This window comes from Erythrolamprus reginae, chromosome 2 (genome assembly GCF_031021105.1).
Source record: "Erythrolamprus reginae isolate rEryReg1 chromosome 2, rEryReg1.hap1, whole genome shotgun sequence".
In the NCBI taxonomy this organism is placed as follows: domain Eukaryota; kingdom Metazoa; phylum Chordata; class Lepidosauria; order Squamata; family Dipsadidae; genus Erythrolamprus; species Erythrolamprus reginae.
In genome coordinates this window covers 204,051,285-204,069,849 of record NC_091951.1, presented here as the reverse complement: position 1 = coordinate 204,069,849, position 18,565 = coordinate 204,051,285, and positions in this window count along the sequence as shown.

Sequence of the window (18,565 nt, the reverse complement as noted above, 5' to 3'; positions counted from 1 at the left end):
TGAAACTCAGAATTTGTGTTTCATTTTTCCACAAATCTGATGGAAGAACAAGGGTTTCATTCTCTTTTTCACTGATCATCATACTGGAATACCAACTAATCTCTGCTCGGCATATGTTTACAACTTAAGTACATGTGGTTGTAGTAGTAAATCAAATAGGGTAATTAAAAGACAACATTGCCAATTTTTTCAGCCAAAAAGGATAGCATTCTTAATTAGAAACTCCAAACTAATTACATCATACTTGTTCTATTAGTTTCCCTTGAAATGAAAAATACAGTGGTACCTCTACTTACAAACCTTTCTAGATAAGAACCGGGTGTTCGAGATTTTTTTTGCCTCTTTTCAAGAACCATTTTCCACTTACAAACCCGAGCCTCCGAAACTGTAACCGGAAAAGGCAGGGAGAAGCCTCCGTGGGGCCTCTCTAGGAATCTTCTGGGAGGAAACAGGGCCTCCACCCTCCCTGTGGTTTCCCCAATCGCATATGTTGTTTGCTTTTACATTGATTCCTATGGAAAAAATTGCTTCTTGTAAACTTTTCTACTTAAGAACCTTATCACGGAACAAATTAAGTTCGTAAGTAGAGGTACCACTGTAGTTCATATCTGACTTAGTGTGCGAGCAAATTCAGTGAAAATGAAAGAAGAACTAACTATATTGTAACTTGGGTGTTTTCCTGATGGCTTGAATTTGTATATCTTTTCTTTTATGTACATAGAGAGCATATGCACCAAGACAAATTCTTTGTGTGTCCAATCACACTTGGCCAATAAATAATTCCTATTCTATTCTATCTACCAGTCCTTGAGCTGGTACAAAAGAATATTGATATGTAGTGTAAACTTTGCACTTGTGATCCTGTCTAGGGCATGATGCTGTTCTCCATAATGTGCAGAGCATGTTAAGGACAAGAATTGGTGTGCTCCTCGGCATTCTTTCCCTCTGTTCCCACTTAACATCACCGGTCAGCAGAAAACCACCCGCTAGTCCCACTGATGCAGGATGGTGACATGGAGGAAGCAAGTTTTGACAATGGCAAGGTAAACAAGTTTAGACCTCTGTCAAAAACTCCCTCTGGTTTTGTTGCAAGTGTGCCATGTTGCCTGTGCAGGAAGAGTTGCCCCATGAAGGCAGAGGAAAAATCTGGTTGCCTTCCACTTTATTATGCAGCTCCTTCTCAATTCCACTCATGGCCAGCTGTTATTCTTTTCATTGAGGTCTTCAAGGCATAAACTTGGCAGATTTAAGGGGAGAACTCACTGCTTGAAGCAGAATGGGCCTGAAGGACAGTTTCTGGGGGTTTGGGGAGAAAGAGGCATGCTTGTTGGCTCAGCGGCCATTAGAAGCTGGACTCAACTACTATGAGTGTTCGGATCACACCAGCAACCTAAGAGTTGGTGAAGCATGCAGTTTACATCCACATTGTAACTGATAAGAAAATACTTGTTTAAAATTGTAATGATTGAGAATGAGTTATCTTTGGTATGGGCTGGGAACAAGAAGAAGGTGTCCTCATGAAAACCTAGCTCAAAAAGGGGGTTAGTGGGTCATGCTGGTGCTAGGGTTAAATGCAAGTGAAAAGTCCTGAAGTTCTATTAATGGACTGCAGTGGTTTTGAGGGTGCCTTCTGCAATGAATCACATTGGATAAAGTAAATTTGTATTTATTTTTTTCAAGCCCATGGCTCTCTTATCCTTTCCCCCAAGGAATTGAGGGCAGTTGTGTTCCTTTTAGCATACATAATGATCTTGTGCAATGAGTTAGGTTGAGAAATAGCGACTAAACCACTGACCTTTGTGGCTGGGTTGAGAATGAGATGGTTTCCCTTGATTGGGCGGTGTAGATTGTTACTCCAGAGTCCAGGGATGGAAGAAGTGGAGAGTCTTCTACAAGTTGAAGAGTCAGAGCATACCTTTGAAAATATGTGCAGTTCTCTTGGATGCTGCCAAATATGTGAAGCATGAATGAAAAAAAAGTGTTTCATTTTAAGAATAACTTTCCCAGAAAAGGCACTGATTGAAATTGTGGATGTAATTCTGATTGAGTCACTAACCACAAAGCAGATGTAGAATTTACCAGGCGCCCATCGCCAACTAGTCCTGCAGATGAACGAGTTAGTAACCAGTTTCACAACAGGAAACACATTTGCTCCATTTCTCCATTTCTCCATTGTAGCGAAAGAGAGTGTCTTACATTCATGGCTGCTTAATGAACCAAAATGGGAGAAATTGATTTTTTTCCCCCTAGCATTTGTTGGAAGAGAAGGGAGAATGTAGCATTCACTGAGGTTTAGTTTGTACAGCGATTGTTGAGTGAAAAGATGTGAATACTGCTGCTTCTGGCATTTGTCCAGACCTGTTCCCAGAAAGGCAATATGTTGTGGTGCAATCAAACAAAACGGAAACGCTAGGTGGATACTGGACCTTTTTGGCTAGTAGGTACAACTGTCACTAGCACCACACTCTTTAACAACAGCTTTCTTCATTTAAATGCTAAGCATCTGAAATGCTAAAGGGCTGTTTCAGGTTTTGCATTAATTCATTAGAACTAAAGAGCCACTGACTAAATCTTCCTGCTCCTGACTCTGCTGTTTTCTTCTGCAAAATCCTGCTGGGCATGAAGAGAAAGAATAGATTTTTGTGTGTGCATATGTGTGTACATTCTGCCTCGCAAGCTGCAAACAACCCATTAATCCTCTCCTGTGGATAAATAAGTCAAAGCAGAGAATAACAGTCACTTTGGTATATTAAAATCTAAATGCAAGATACATTAAATATATTTGAGTTAAATTTTGCCAAAGAGTGTATCCTAGCGTGTGTCGTGAGTCTCTAACTGAAAAGAGGAATTTTGATGAAACTGCTCCTGTTTACTTTAAAGAATATCACTGTTAAGAGATCCTGACTTGGAGCATTAGACCTGTGACATATGAAACCTGCCTTTAACCTGTTGGCCATAGGATCTAAAAGCCAGCAGGAAAAGAAGTTCTCTATCTGCATTATGTGCGCAGATAGAGAAGATTGTATATTTATTAAATTTATTTTGCTGCCCATCTCAGGTAACTCTTATAGGGGAATATAAATGTGAGCATAAATTGTTACACTCGCATATATTTCCTAATATCTCCTATCGTTCAAACAGTTTGAAGAACCCCCTTGTAAATATTGGCAATGACTAGAAGGAAGGAAGTAGGATAGGTCTTCATTATCACCACTAGAGGTCTCCATCAAATCAAAAAGAATGGACGGATGAGGCATCTTGGACTATTGAAGAAAACTGTTATGTTGATGCTGCGGGTGTGTGTATGTTTAGAAGTTAGCCAGTTCCCTCCAATTTCAGCTGCATCCAAAAATCAAGTGCCTGGAACAAGCATTTCATTTTATCCTTCAGTCATATTGGAGCCATGAGGTATCACAGTTGGCTGGAACTGCACAGCAAATGGGCCTAACTAACTAGCCGCCCTGAGTTTTCAGAGAAGGGCGGCATACAAATATTATTATTATTATTATTATTATTATTATTATTATTATTATTATTATTATTATTATCATCATCATCGTTATCATCATTATCATCATTATCATTATATTATTATTATTATTATTATTATTATTATTATTATTATTATTATTATTATGTCAGTACAACACAGCAAACGAGATCACTATGTTGGATTTCGTATTTCATCACCAGTCGGGCGCTTTCCAAGCACCTAGGACTGCGTGATGTAGCGGCGAATTATGTTTGCCAATCCCAGTAAAGCGGCCTTTTGCAATTGACAGATGGAGATTTTATCAATTCCGATGATTTTCAAATGTTCGCTGAGATCCTTTGGCACTGCGCCCAGCGTGCCAAGTACCACTGGGACCACTTTCACTGGCTTATGCCAGAGTCGTTGCAGCTTGATTTTTAGATCTTCATATTTCACTAATTTCTCTAGCTGCTTCTCCTCAATTCTGCTGTCCCCTGGGATTGCGATGTCGATGATCAATCTTTCTTTTTCTCCACAATCAGGATGTCTGGTGTGTTATGCTTCGGAATTCGGTCAGTCTGAAGTCGGAAGGCCCACAGTAGTTTTGCTTGCTCATTTTCGACCACTTTTTCGGGCTTATGATCCCACCAGTTCTTTGCCACTGGTAAATGGTAGTTCTGGCACAAGTTCCAGTGGATCATCTGTGCCACAATATCATGTCTATGCTTGTGGTCAGTCTGTGAGATTTTTTTGCAGCAGCTGAGTATGTGATCGATTGTTTCATCTGTTTCTTTACAGAGTCTGCACTTTGGATCGTCTGTTGATTTTTCAATTATTATTATTATTATTATTATTATTATTATTATTATTATTATTATTATTATTATATACCAGGAATGACTGTTGCCAAAGGCCAAACATCAATGTTGAATTTATGTTTGGGGGTCATCAAAGAACTAAAAAATATCAGTGAGGAAACTGAATTAATCAATGATTTAAGTGTTGCTTTGTGATCATTAACACACACTTTCCATCAAACTCCAACCCTTGAGTATCCCAAATACCAACTCTCAACTTTCTTCCCTCCCTCCGCCTGTACCTGCCAAGTTTATTTAGATCTAATGCTTGTTGCTAAGAATGTGATTTTGAGTGAATTGAAATACGTGGGGTATGGAATTATGTTGAAGGTTCTCTTTCCAAGGACATTCTGAGAGAGAATAGAATATTCCCAAACATGCCGTAAAAATGGAAACAGAGAAAGGAGTATGGTGTTCTGACCCTTAAAAACGCACTCCAACTGTGCACCCACCTAAAGCTGTTTTAAAATAAATAAAAGTTGTAAGTAATCTACTAACTGTATGCTTTCAGTCCTTTTTCATGTCTGTTATTTTGTTCAGACCCAGTATTCCCTGAATAGGTCTTCTTTTCCTTAATCCTTTGAGCCACCCTGCACTTTTATTTATGAGAAGCGTAATAAATCACAGGCTTCGTTCCTGAAAATGGACTTTTATGGCTTATGATGGGTTAGGTTTATGCAATTCAAAGACAGTGAGGATTCAGAGAGGGGCCAAGCTCAGGAGTGTCCTTTCAGGCCAAAATTATTCCCCTCCAGCATGTGAAGGATTGCCAGTCTTATTTATTTTATTTTATTTTTATTTTATTTTATTTGTCAAGTACAGTATTTGTAATATATATAGATATAACATTGTTTATATACATAAGATGGGTACTGATAAGAGGGAACAATTGGACAGGGATGGTAGACACTTTGATGCGCTTATGCATGCCCCTTAGTGACGTCCTAGGAATTGGGTGAGGTCAACAGTGGACAGTCTAAGGGTAAGGTTTTTGGGGTTTATGAAACCACAGAGTCAGGTAGTGAATTCCAGGCATTAACCACTCTGTTGCTAAAGTCGTATTTTCTACAGCGGTTCACTTTAAGTTTGTATCTGTCTTGAACCTGCAACCTTTGCCTTGTAAGGCAGAGAATTAACCTCCAGGCTACAGTATCCAATCCTTTCAGCTCTGTACCAGGGAAGGGTTTCATTTTGTGTATATACTTTATTAGTTTATAAAAAAAGAAAGAAAACAGGGGAAAAGGGGATGGGAATACAAAAAAGAGAAGTGGGAGGGGGAGGGGGTAAACAGTATTATTATACAACGGCTTATATATATTATTGTATACACATTTCGAGTATTTGTCTATATGTAAATATTTTGTATTCAATATTCTTATTTGGATAATCTTATAGCTGTAATATTTAATAGTCCAAGAATAATGTGGAAAGAAAAGGAATTGTTATGGTTGAAGTTGAAGTAGTCGTTGACAGGTAGGACGTTGTAGCAGATAATTTTCTGAGCTGTTTTTAGGTCGTGCCGAAGGCGACGTAGTTCTAAACTTTCTATGCTTAGGATTTCAAGTCTGGTTCCGTAAAGTATTCTATTGTGAGTAGAGGAGTGGAGGGCTCTTAGTGAGGGTCATCTGCAAGGTCTTGTCTATTCAGCTTGTATTTGGTATTCTGATTCTTTTTGCCAATGTGCAGGACAGAGCATTTGTTGGTTGAGATTTGGAGTTGCCAGATGTTTGACCATTCTGACACAGAATCAAAGTCTTTTTGGAGGGTAACAGTATTGTCAGTTGTGTTGAAGAGTTTTACATCATCAGCAAAGAGAACGCAGTTGCTTGTAGCGTGATCACAAAGGTAATTTATATAGAGTATAAAGAGTGTTGGTCCTAGAATGCTGCCTTGGGGTACACCACTGTTAACAGGAACAGGATTAGATAGGGCACTGCCTATTTTGACCACTTGTTGTCTGTTTGATAGGAATGCAGTTATCCAGTCATGCAGGGGTCCAGAGATGCCATAGGATTTCAGTTTCAGAAGTAATTTATCATCAACCACTGAGTCGAAGACTTTACAGAAGTCTATATAAATTGCATCTATTGTTTTGCCCTAGTCAAGTTTTCAGGTCCATATTTTTTTTTGCAGTACTGTATAGCAGTTGTAGATTGCAGGATAATTTTTTCCTGAAACCAAATGGCTTGTTTGAAACAACTAGGTTGTTAGTTTCTAGGTGGAGGGTAATGGATTGGTTTATGATCGATTCCACGACTTTGCATGTGATGAAGAATAGAGAGACTGGTCTGTAGTTTTCTACTAGACGGGGATCTCCTTTTTTTGAAGAGGGAGATGACTGTGGCTAGTGACCATAGGTTTGGTAGGTAACTGGTCCTGTAGGATTTTTCAAAGATTATGCTTAGTGGTTCAGCTATGGCTGTGGAGAGCTTTTTTCAGAAGTATACACATATTCCATTAGGTTTGATTGACAGAGAAGGTTTTAGGCTATGCAATGTTTTTTCAATGTTGTCTTCAGTGAAGTCTATTTATGTTAAATTGTTGTATTTGTGGTAGGTCTAGGGAATTTGGGGCATGAGCCGTTGCTGTTTACAAAGACAGAGCCAAAGAATGTGTTGAAAAGGTAGGCTTTTATTTTATCCTAGCATTCCTTCTTGTTAGGTCCTTTTAATGCTGGGAGGGGTCTTGAGTCCTTGAGTTTGTTATTGGATGTTATTATTGTCTGAATTATGTTTTCTCTTTAGATTTTGAATCATTAAGTGCTGAGCTTGGTTTTTGTTGCAGATTAATTTTGTTTCATGTTTCCTAAGACATTGATTTCTCCCCCCCTCCCATCTTTCTGGGAGTGTTTACGAATTGAAGGGAAAATCCATTGCTTTCATGGAGCTTTTGTCTGTCTTTAAAGAACAAAAGTGGTTGCTTAGGAAGATATAAGATGCCAAAGGACTATAGTCCTACTTTTACTACAGTAGCTTATTATGAATGTCTGGAAAAATGTATTTTCTTCTATGCATTTCTTCCTGTGTTAGAGACAATGCTGCCATTTTTATATATTATAGCAGAGAAGTGGGAGTGAGGCTTGACTGAGATGCTGGAGGCTGCTTGGAGGATTCAGCCATTCCAGCTCAGCCTACACTTTAGTAATAAACCTACAAATGTGCTTGAGAATTTGCCCAGTGTGCTAACATTTAGGCCTTTATTTTTCAGCTGTAAAGTGCATATCCTAACATTCGGTCTCCTGTTCGATTCTTTTGCATGAGACAACAATCTTCTAGCAGTGATTCTCAACCTTTCTAATGCCGCGACCCGGCCACCTTCTCTTCTGGGCTCGGAGTAGCGTGCAACTGGGAAAACACTCCTCGTCTGGGGGAATTGATTGAGAGGGAATTGATTCCCTGGGGTCACATGCGCCCCCCTAGCATTGCCCCACGCTCCCCGGGGGGGCACTATTTGAGAAGTACTGCTTTAAGCTAAGTCTGAAGATTGCATGGATACGTCTATATTTTATTTTTTTCCAGAATCTTTTTTTTTTTAACTTTTCATTTTTTTCTGTAACTGGACCTTTCTGGATCCCGTACGTAGTAACTGGACCAGAGATGCATCTTTAATTGAGAACAGGACCAGCTTTCGATTAGATCCGAAGAAATGTTTGAAAGAAGATCCACTCTGAGTTCTGACTACCATTAATGTATGTGTATGAGCTTGTTTGAAATCAGCCAATTTTGGCTAGGGACTGCTGGCTCTGTTTTAGTCCAAACTAACAGTATTCATGCACCAGAGGGAATGGCTAGTGCACTTGGAATGAAGATGAGGCTTTCAGTCAAATCCAACCACCCCCCATTCCACAAAGGGAGAACCAAACAATTCAACAAGGAGGGACACATACCTCCTGGGCTGTGAATTTTGACTTAAGAGGGAAAGAAATGGAATACCATAGAATATTCTGATAAAAGGCAGGGCTGTTCTGGGAAGAACCAGCTAGGTTTTGTTGCTGCAAAAATATATGCTTTCCATGCAGAGGGTCCAGGGTTCAAGATCTCTATCTAAAAAAGAGCAGGCAACAAGCAAAGGAACAGACCTCAGAGAGAATTGGTAGGGTGTTGGTATCAGCTGGAGTAGAAAATATTGGATCTCAAAAATAGTTTCTTTTGAGTATACCAAAGAGCAGGGAAGTATGCAATTCAGTGCTGAAACATCAGGCAGCAACGTAAGACCAGCGTAATTCTGGAGCCAGCTTTCAGCTTCTCCAGCTCCCAGCCATCAGGTTGACCACAAATATTCTAAATCTGGGCATTTTAGGGCCCAAGTATTTTAACATTCTCCGCAGCAATGGGGTCTTAGAAAACACCAGGTTAAGCTTAGTTTATAGAATTTATGCCTGCATTAGACTTTAGCTCTTTAACGTTACTGTTGATGGAAGAATTTCAGCAAAACACACCTCCTTCTGTGGGGAGTTCAGAGAAAGCCCATCAAATCCAACCTTCTGTACCAAAATTGGCAACCAGCAGAGCAGATAATGCATTGTTAATGGCTACAGTCTGCTGAAGATTGTCAAGAGGAAATATTTTATCCCTACATTTCCTCAAATTTAGTTGAAGTTTTCCAGCTGTTTAGAAAAAATCAGAGTGCATTGGTAGGGACGTTCAGCAGTGGTCTGTGTCTATGCATCTGGGAGAGAGAGAGAAAAAAAATCAACAGAAGAACAGACTTGTCCAGCTGGTGGCATCAGGTTATAAGAATAAAAGCTCAGGCATGAGTAACTAACACAGTGGAACGTCCCTGTCAGTGTGAAATGCAACTGAGAAGCCGGGCAAGAATTGCTGCTTTTTCTGCCAACTGTTACGCTTGCCAGAAGGAGCAATGCCCAAAGAAGGGAAGATTTGACTACAGCTCTTCACTCTCCAGGATAGTCCTGAGATTCTGCCCTGCATACCAGCACCCATGATGTGCCTGCTTAAAAAAAGTATGCAGCCCGCCTAGGCATCCCAGGAGATATTAACCTTAAACTCACCTTGTCCTTCTGGAGTCCAGCAGCTGCAGCTCAGATCTTGAGTTACCCTGTGCAACTAGCGCTTTTCTGATTAAGCAGAATTACAGTTTTCTTAAGCTGCAGCTAACAAGATGGGATAATGAGAATTGGAATCCAATATATCTGGATTTACTAAGTTGAGGAAAAGGGCTTTAAACAAGATTATATTTTCATCCCACTGTGGTTAAGGGTTTGGTTACCTAATTAACTAGGGCTGGGATGATATACTTTATGAAAACATTACTTTCCACCTATTTACTCATGGCTCTTTTGAGAGTTTAGTTTGATGTACCCTCTAACTTATTATACGGGGATCCGTTCTTCAGAATCTATTCTTTGGAGCAGGGCCCTTGGATAATCTGGCCTGAAATAGGCCAGATTATCTGTGAGACCACTTGTTACTGCGAATATCTGCCTATCCAAGATAGATTGGGCCTGCTCCCTTCCCTCAAATGTTGCCATCTAGTGCAGAGGTCCCAATCCCTGGTCCAAGGACCCAACATTGGTCCATGGCATACCAGAAACTGGACCCTGCAAACAAGCAAGTCCCCATTCGTGAATGCTGGCAGCTCATGAAACCATGCCATCTCTTGTGGCGGAAAAAATGCTTTCCATAAAACTAGTCCCTGGTGACCAGAAGGTTGGGAGCCATGATCTAGGTGATAAGGAAGTACAGTATGTCTTTTCTGTTGTGACTCCTGCCCTATGTAACACTCTCCTCCAGAGATCCAGCAGGCCCCCAACCTCTTAGCTTTATACGAAGTTGTTTAGAGTTGACACTGGAAACCTGGGGACTTTGAAGTTGGATAAAGGTTATTGATTGGGCCCCAGGTTTTTGTCGTTTATTTGAACTGATTTATTACTGTGTTTTTGTTATTGTTGTTAGCTATCCAGAGTTGGTATCTCACAAATGGTCAGCCATATAAATATTTTAAATCAATATGCACAGAAAGGGTTTCCAAGGGCAAAATCCCATTTCTTCTTCATGGCTGTTGTTAGGAGTCTTGGAATGTACTGAGTGTGGTTAAAGGATTGTAAAAGAACCTTGGAAATCGATCAAAGCTCTTTTCTATTTCAACTTACAGTATAGCTAACCACCAAACAAGGTTGCTCAGGATCCTGATATGTTTCCTGTTCTATATTCTTCATCACATTAAGGGCAGGGATGTCAAACTCGATTTCATTGAGGGCCATGTCAGGGTTATGGTTTTTTTGCCAAGTAATTTATTTTATTTTATTTTTCCCCCTTCGTAATACAATGCCAAATATCTTCTAATTCCAATACAACAAAATGCAGTATTTTGTTAGTAACTTTTGTATAATCCCAGAAAAAAAATCGTAATTCAAAATTGTTAAATTTCTCTATAAATCCTTTCCCCACTTATTGCAAAAAAAATTTCTAATCTTATCCAGCAATCAGGATCCTCATGCATTGCATTTTTTCATTAGTGTTCCCTCAAATATATACTAACAAATAAACAATATTTCTAACATTCTAATTAACTGCGAGGCCGTAGTGCCTCCTATTTCTCTTTACACATTTTACTTAAATCTAAAAACCCCTATATAGTCTATCAAATCATAAACATTGAAAATACACAAAAAGAAAAAAAATACAATCAATTTCCTTCATTTTTTTCCAGTGCATCATAAATCATCTATTAATTACTAATTCCACTTTTGTCAAGGTTATGTTTGAGCTCGGAGGGGCCGATGTGTGTGTAGCTGGGTGGGAGTGGCCAGATCGCCATCACTCGTGTTGGGGGTACCTGTGGTGACCTGAGCACTCTGCCAGCCAAAAGGGGCTCCCAAGCTCCGTTTTCCGCTGCAACAGTCACCTGCAACCCTCTGCCAGCAAAAACAGAACTCGGGAGACTGTTTTGGCTGGCAGAGGCACTGCGGGATGGTCCTTCGTTGTTTCCAGGATGGCCCCGTGTTCTGTCGGGCTCTCTGGTAGAATCCTCCCAAAATTCACAGGTACAAATTTCAGACACACACACGTTTGAAAATTCAAAACAATGTTCTTTATAATGAAAATTCACTTAAACCAAGCCCTCTTTTGGTATAGCAAAGAGCACTCGTCTCCAAACAAACTGGTAATTTGTACAAGTCCCTTATCAGTTCTGTGATACTTAGCTTGCAGCTGTGAGGCAATTCTCAGTCCTTCTTTCACAAAGTGACACACACTTTGCTCTGGTTTAGTTTCAAAGCAGGGAAAAATCAGCACACAAAAAGTCAAAGTCAGTAAAGCAATCACAAAACACAATGATCAGATAATCCTCCACAATGGCCAAACCCACAGGCTGCTATTTATAGCAGCCTCACTAATTACCACAGCCCCACCCAACCACAGGTGGCCTCATTTTCTTTGATAATAATCTCTCAGTTGTTGTTGCCTATGCATCACTCTCCGCATGCGTGGCTGTATCATTAACTCTTGTTCTGAATCCAAGGAGGAGCTAGATAATTGATCTCCTTCTGAGCTGTCTGCCCCCCTCTCCTCCTCCCTGTCGCTCATGTCTTCTTGGTCAGAGGAGCCTTCATCATCAGATTCCACCAGGGGCAAAACATGCCTGCAGTATGTGGATGTCTCCCCCACATCCACAGTTCTTGGGGCAGGAGCAGGGCCAGAGCTAACCACAACACCCCGCGGGCCAGATCTAAAAACTCTGCGGGCCAGATTTGGCCTGCAGGCATTAGGTCAAGGTAGAATTGCATGCATTAGGGCAGGGGTAGGCAAAGTTGGCTCTTCTATGACAAATGGACTTCAATTCCCAGAATTCCTGAGCTAGCATGATTGGCTCAGGAATTCTGGGAGTTGAAGTCTACGAATCATAGAAGAGCCAACTTTGCCTACACCTGCATTAGGGCATGGTAGAATTGCCCAAGTGTGGGAAAGGAATACAGTGTAATAAATAGATCTGCTCTCAAATAATTCTGGTTCGTTGTCTCTGCCTTTCTTTCAAAAAAGGCTGTCATGAGAGTTCAGGGGACATTCCTGTTAAGCACACTGCTGTGATTGAAGAAGAGTAGAACTTTGTTAAAACAAGAACCACACCCAATAATTCTAATGCTGCCAAGAATAGCCCGACTGGTCAGATAGGTGGAAAATAAATTTAACCAAATAAATAAATAAATAAATACATACATACATACATACATACATACATACATACATACATAAATACATACACACACACATGCATACATAAATAAATAATAATGCTGTCCGGCACAAGTCCTATTGGCACATTTGGGGCAGAGGACATGGAATAAACCATCTCCAGCCAATTTTCCTCCAATTTCTTTTCAGTGCCAGCAACAGATTCTCGCCCGTCCCCTTTTTGCGCATTCTGCAATGACTTTTTACTTCCTTTGTATATCGGAGAGCCTTGGTTCACCGCCAACAGGGTGGGACTTGTTTCCCACAAGCATCCTGGTCAATTTCACATTGTTTGAGAATTTGGGAGGGTAATGTGGGTCAGCGTGCTTGTTCCCTAACAACTTCCCTGTTGTGCATCCCGCTGGCTAACCGTGTAATATTCACAAACAAAACTTGGCAATGCTCACATTGGGCTAGAGGTCACACTGAATTGCAAACCTATCATCCAACTAGCAACTCTTGCCTTCTGGGTGTGAGGTGGCCATTTACTTTTTTCCTCTTCCAACCATAGTTCCTTCTAAGCTGAGCAGTGAGCAATCGCTCACTTAAAAATCATCATCAACTCAGAGTTTTCCAAACCTGCCCAGAAGCCGAGAGGGAAAGAGTGAGAGGGAAGGAGAGAGAGAGGAAGAGAGGAAGAGAGAGAAACAGATAGAAAAAAGAGAGGAAGGAAAAGAAAAAGAATGGGAGTAAGGAAGAGAGAAAGAAAATCAAAATCTAGTTTGAAACTAGCTCAACTATTTAAGTGGCATTTTGATATTGATAGAGTTGCCCTATTATGAGCTCACTGTTATAGACACACAGTACAGTTTTATTTTGAAATTCTCAGAGGCAAAACCGGGTGGGTTTTTTATTTATTTATTTATTTGTTTATTTATTTAATATTTCTGTGCCGCCCAGTCCCGAAGGGACTGCCGCTCAGACACTATACTTTTCTGCCCACCCCAAAAAAAAATTAGAGGGAACACTGCTTCCAACTGTAAATCAGTGTTTTACTTTAGATTTCAAAGCTGAAGTCCTATAAGCCACACCAGCAAATCAATCTCTCTATCTCACAGGAAGGTAACAGGTACTGTACTTTTATTGAGACTTGATATGCAGATCTGGCAGGTCCCGATTGTGCTGTCCTTCTTCCTCCCTATTATATTTCAGTGAATCTGAGACTAGTCTGTTTTATCTTCATCGAGATCATCTTCCTAATTCTCTACTGATTCTTATTATTGCCTTGGCTTGGGCAAAGAATTGATGGGAAAAAGATGAGCAATTTCATTCACTTATAGTTTTGAATGGGTTCAATGATAATCTTGCCTCTCTTCTCATCCAAGTAGCATCTGGCATTTGGGATGCCTGCACTTTTATATAAAAAGGGTCACAACTAACTTACACTCTCTTTTATAAAGACCCCATTAAAGCTTGTTGATAGAATGTGCTGAGAGAAGAGAACTATATCCATTGGAAAGTTGCAGGTAATAAGGCCTACTAGTGGTTCTTTGGCTGCAAGGGTCAGTAGGGAGCGTGTTTTCTGCTATCAACAAAGAATAGAATAGAATAGAATAGAGTATGATTGGACACACAAGGAATTTGTCTTGGTGCATATGCTTTCGGTGTACATAAAACCCACCTCTGCCGCCAGGCATGGGGGAATTGAGATACTCTTTCCCCCTAGGCCTTTACAATTTTATGCATGGTATGTCTGTATGTATGTATGTTTGGTTTTATAATAAGGGTTTTAACTGTTTTAATATTGGATTTGTATATGCTGTTTTTATTACTGTTGTTAGCCGCCCCGAGTCTACGGAGAGGGGCGGCATACAAATCAAATCAAATCAAATCAAATCAAATCAAATCAAATAAACAAATAAATAAATAAATAAAAGAAAATATACTGTACATCTGTCAATAATCATAAGGTACAACACTTAATGATTGTCATAGGGTACAAATAAGCAATCAAATCATATAGTCAATATAAATTGTAAAGATACAAGCCACAAAGTTACAGTCATACAGTCATTAGTGGGAGAAGATGGGTGATGGGAACAGTGAGAAGATTCATAATAGAGCAGACTTAGTAAATAGTTTGACAGTATTGAGGGAATTATTGAGTGGTGGCATTTGGGAAAAAAAACTGTTCCTGTGTCTAGTTGTTCTGGTGTGCAGTGCTCTATAGCGTTGTTTTGAGGATAGGAGTTGAATCAGTTTGTGTCCAGGATGTGAGCGATCTGTAAATATTATCACAGCCCTTTTTGACTCGTGCAGTAGACAGGTCCTCAATGGAAGGCAGGTTGGTAACAATTGTTTTTTTCTGCAGTTGTAATCATCCTCTGAAGTCTGTTTCTGTCTTGTTGGATTGCCACAGCTCCTTTGAGCTTCCTGAGTTGGCGCAAAAAGAATGGTTTGCTCCTGGGGTTCATCCTCTGGCAAAACATTTTTGCTTTATCTGCATCATTTACTAGGAACATAATATCGGTCACTCTACCCCCACTCAACCGGGCTCCCCTCCTCCACCTTGGGGCCCCATTGTCCACATTCAGATGGATTTTATTCACATGCCAAAATGTTGCTCTTGTGAATAAGTGCTCATTCTTGTGTGTATGTACAGTGGTTGGGTTGAAGCCTACCCTTGTGCAAGAACAGATGCTGTCACTTTTTGCCCCTACCTACTTAGGAAGTGATAAAGGTACAGTACTCACTTTGTAAACCACTGGGTAATTAAAGAATTCAATTCAATTCAATTTATTAGATTTGTATGCCGCCCCTCTCCAAAGAATTTCTTGCTAAAGAAATTGGCAAAGCTCTTCAAATTCACCAAAAGCTCCATTGTTCCAATTACAGGCTCCAGACAAAGTTGAAGGAGACTAATTTAAGGTGGCCTGAATGTCTGCTACTTGCTTTGATGTCCATGGGAATGATTCCATCCAAAACAACTGGCTCATCCCCTCGTGAAATACTAAGAGGTCGACCCATGAGAATGCCTGTTTCTCCTGTGGTGAACCTGGCTGACATATTCATTTAACTTGTGAGTGGCTGCCACCTGGAGTTTTGACAAAATGGGAAGCCATTTTGTCAAAACACGTGATCAGGGGTGGGGGAAGGAAGTGCAAAATTGGTGCCACTTTGGAATTGTAGGAACCAAATGTTCCTAAGCCAATTGTTTGTGGAAGGAACCAGCCAAATTAATATCCAATACCACGTTGGTTAGAATGACAGCAACACATTCTGGATTTTCTCTTCATTCTTTTTGTCGTGGTCATTCCCCAGTTGCAAATTAATGCAAGTAAGAACAACAGGGAGAAGTTTTCATTTCTACATCAGCAACCTGCACCAGGTCTATAAATATACAGGTACAGTGGTACCTCTACTTACAAACTTAATTTGTTCCGTGACCAGGTTCTTAAGTAGAAAAGTTTGTAAGAAGAAGCAATTTTTCCTATAGGAATCAATGTAAAAGCAAATAATGTGTGTGATTGGGGAAACCACAGGGAGGGTGGAGGCCCAGTTTCCTCCCAGGAGATTCCTAGAGAGGCCCCATGCAGGCCTCTCCCTGCCTTTTCTGGCTGTTTCCTTCCAGGAGATTCCTAGAGAGGCCCCATGGAAGCTTCTCCCTGCCTTTTCCTGTTATAGTTTCAGAGGCTCCAGATTGTAAGTGGAAAATGGTTCTTGAGAATAGGCAAAAAAATCTTGAACACCCCGTTCTTATCTAGAAAAGTTTGTAAGTAGAGGCGTTTGTAGGTAGAGGTACCACTGTAGTTTGATTTACAATAATTTGTTTAGGAATTGTTAAGATATTGCTGAAAAAAGCTACTTGTCATCAGTCTTCACACTTACAAATGTTAAAAGTATGTAATGGGACAAAAAATCTGGCGTTTGGTAACCAGCATCTATTTATGAGGGTTGCAGTTTTCTGTAGTCAATGTGATTGACATTCACCAACTTTCAGCTGTCTTTTGACAACCAACATCGATATACCAACTACGAGTCTACGGAGAGGGGCGGCATACAAATCTAATAAATAATAATAAAAAAATAATAATGATTTACTTAATGGCTACCTTAGAAGTGCTGTTTCACCAGCAATTATGGTTGTAAGTCAGGACTACCTGTATTTGTAGTAAATACTCTCCATGATCTTGTAATTGGAATTGGCTTGCCTATACATAAAAGTTGTTCGTGTGTGAAGAATGGAAACCAGCTAGTTGACACTTAGGCATTCTTAGGTTTATCTGTCAAGTGAAGTGCTAGCCTCAAGGAACCCTGGGTAGCCACAATTCAGGATTTTGTGCACGCCCAATTAATCAAGTTAATGGGAGGAAGTTCCACTGGACAAGTACTTAGGCACTATCCCAAAACAGTTTGTCTTTAGAATTGATTGGAGCACCTGAGGATTGGAGCCTTGTTCCAAAAGTCCTTCTACTCTGCCATTGGCTAATTTGTCCATACAGCAATTTAACAAATTTCTTGTAAATGTAATTACTTCAGAACTTAAAGAAGTGTATAACAGGCATGGATAAGTAACGTTGCCATTTAGATAGTCATAACTTCCAAGTAGCTTATTCAGATATGCCAACATTTTATCTTGTGGGACATTGCTCATTAGAAGTACCTGGGTAAACACTGAGCCCCATCCTTAGAGAAATTGAAATTTAGCCCTAAATCTGAGAGCCCTGGAAGTTTGGATACGCCCTTTCTAGCACTACTCTTTGCACTAGAACTAAGTGCTCCAAAATGTGTTTTTCTAAAGATGGACATGGTCTTAAGAAACTCCATTTTCTGCCAACTACTACATTCCTGAAGTTGTAGACCAAGGCCACGGGCCAGATGCCCAGTTTAGTGAAGGGGTGTGTATGTGTCGGTGAAGTTCTGATCCATCACATATTACTGCCACGATGATGCGAGTTTGACACCCATTTTAGTCTCTTCCACATAATTGTAGTCTATCCAACATAACCTTATGAAGTCTCCTGCAGCAAGTTAATTGCTGCAGCTCCAATTGAGGGGTGTTGTTTTTTTAAAGCAAGGAGCACTTGAAAACTTTCTAAGGCTCCAAGGAATGCCAGATATATTTTTTCAGTGGAAACAGGAACAATGGACCATTAGTCAAATTGGACCCAAGCAAAGTGCCCTTGTGCATTCATAATAATAATAATAATAATAATAATAATAATAATAATAATAATAATAATAATAATAATAATAATAGTTTATTAGATTTGCATGCCGCCCCTCTCCAAAGACTCAGGGCGGCATTCATACTGATTTGTTTAGGAAACTCTTTAAACATTAGTTTTCAGCCCTATTATGCATCATTGATAACATGCAAAGAATTTAAAAAGGAGGAGAGAATGGTCACTTCTTGCCAAGAACTAGGAGGGGACTCCATTTTTTACTGTATAAAGGAAGCAAGTACAGTCAGATATCATTCCATGTGTTGCCTTGATAATGAAATTAAAGATGAATTATTTCTTCTTGGAAAAGTCTTATTTGCATGGTTCTGCATTTAACCATTATGACTTCTCAGGTGAAATATTCTATAGTTGCTCCTTTTTTTGTACAAGTCCAAATGAGTGTGGCAAAAAACAAGCCAACATAATCTGTGTTGTTTACTCTATATCTACTAAGCAGCGTTTGCTAAATTTATATCCCTCTTTCTTTGCTCTAAAGTTCAAGGTGACGTACATAACTCCTCCCATTTTGTCCTCTCCAACTCACTGTGAGGTGAGTTGTGCTGGTACAAAGTCATCCAGTCAACTTCTGTTTTTGAGCAGAGACTGGAATCTTGTTCTCCCCAATGTGAATCCAACACCTTCACCATTATAATATGCAGGCTCTCAACTAATTATGAAGAGTAAGACTATCAATGGCTACTTATGAGGGTTGCTTGTTGCTTCCAGTATCACAAACTCATGCCAGTTGCTAGGAAACAAAACGAGGTGATTGCTCTGTATTTGTTCCTGAATATGGACTCCCTACTGGCATCTGGTTAATTGCAAAAGGAAGTGAATCCTGCTCTAGTTAGACATCTTCTCTGAGCCAATGTGTGTTTT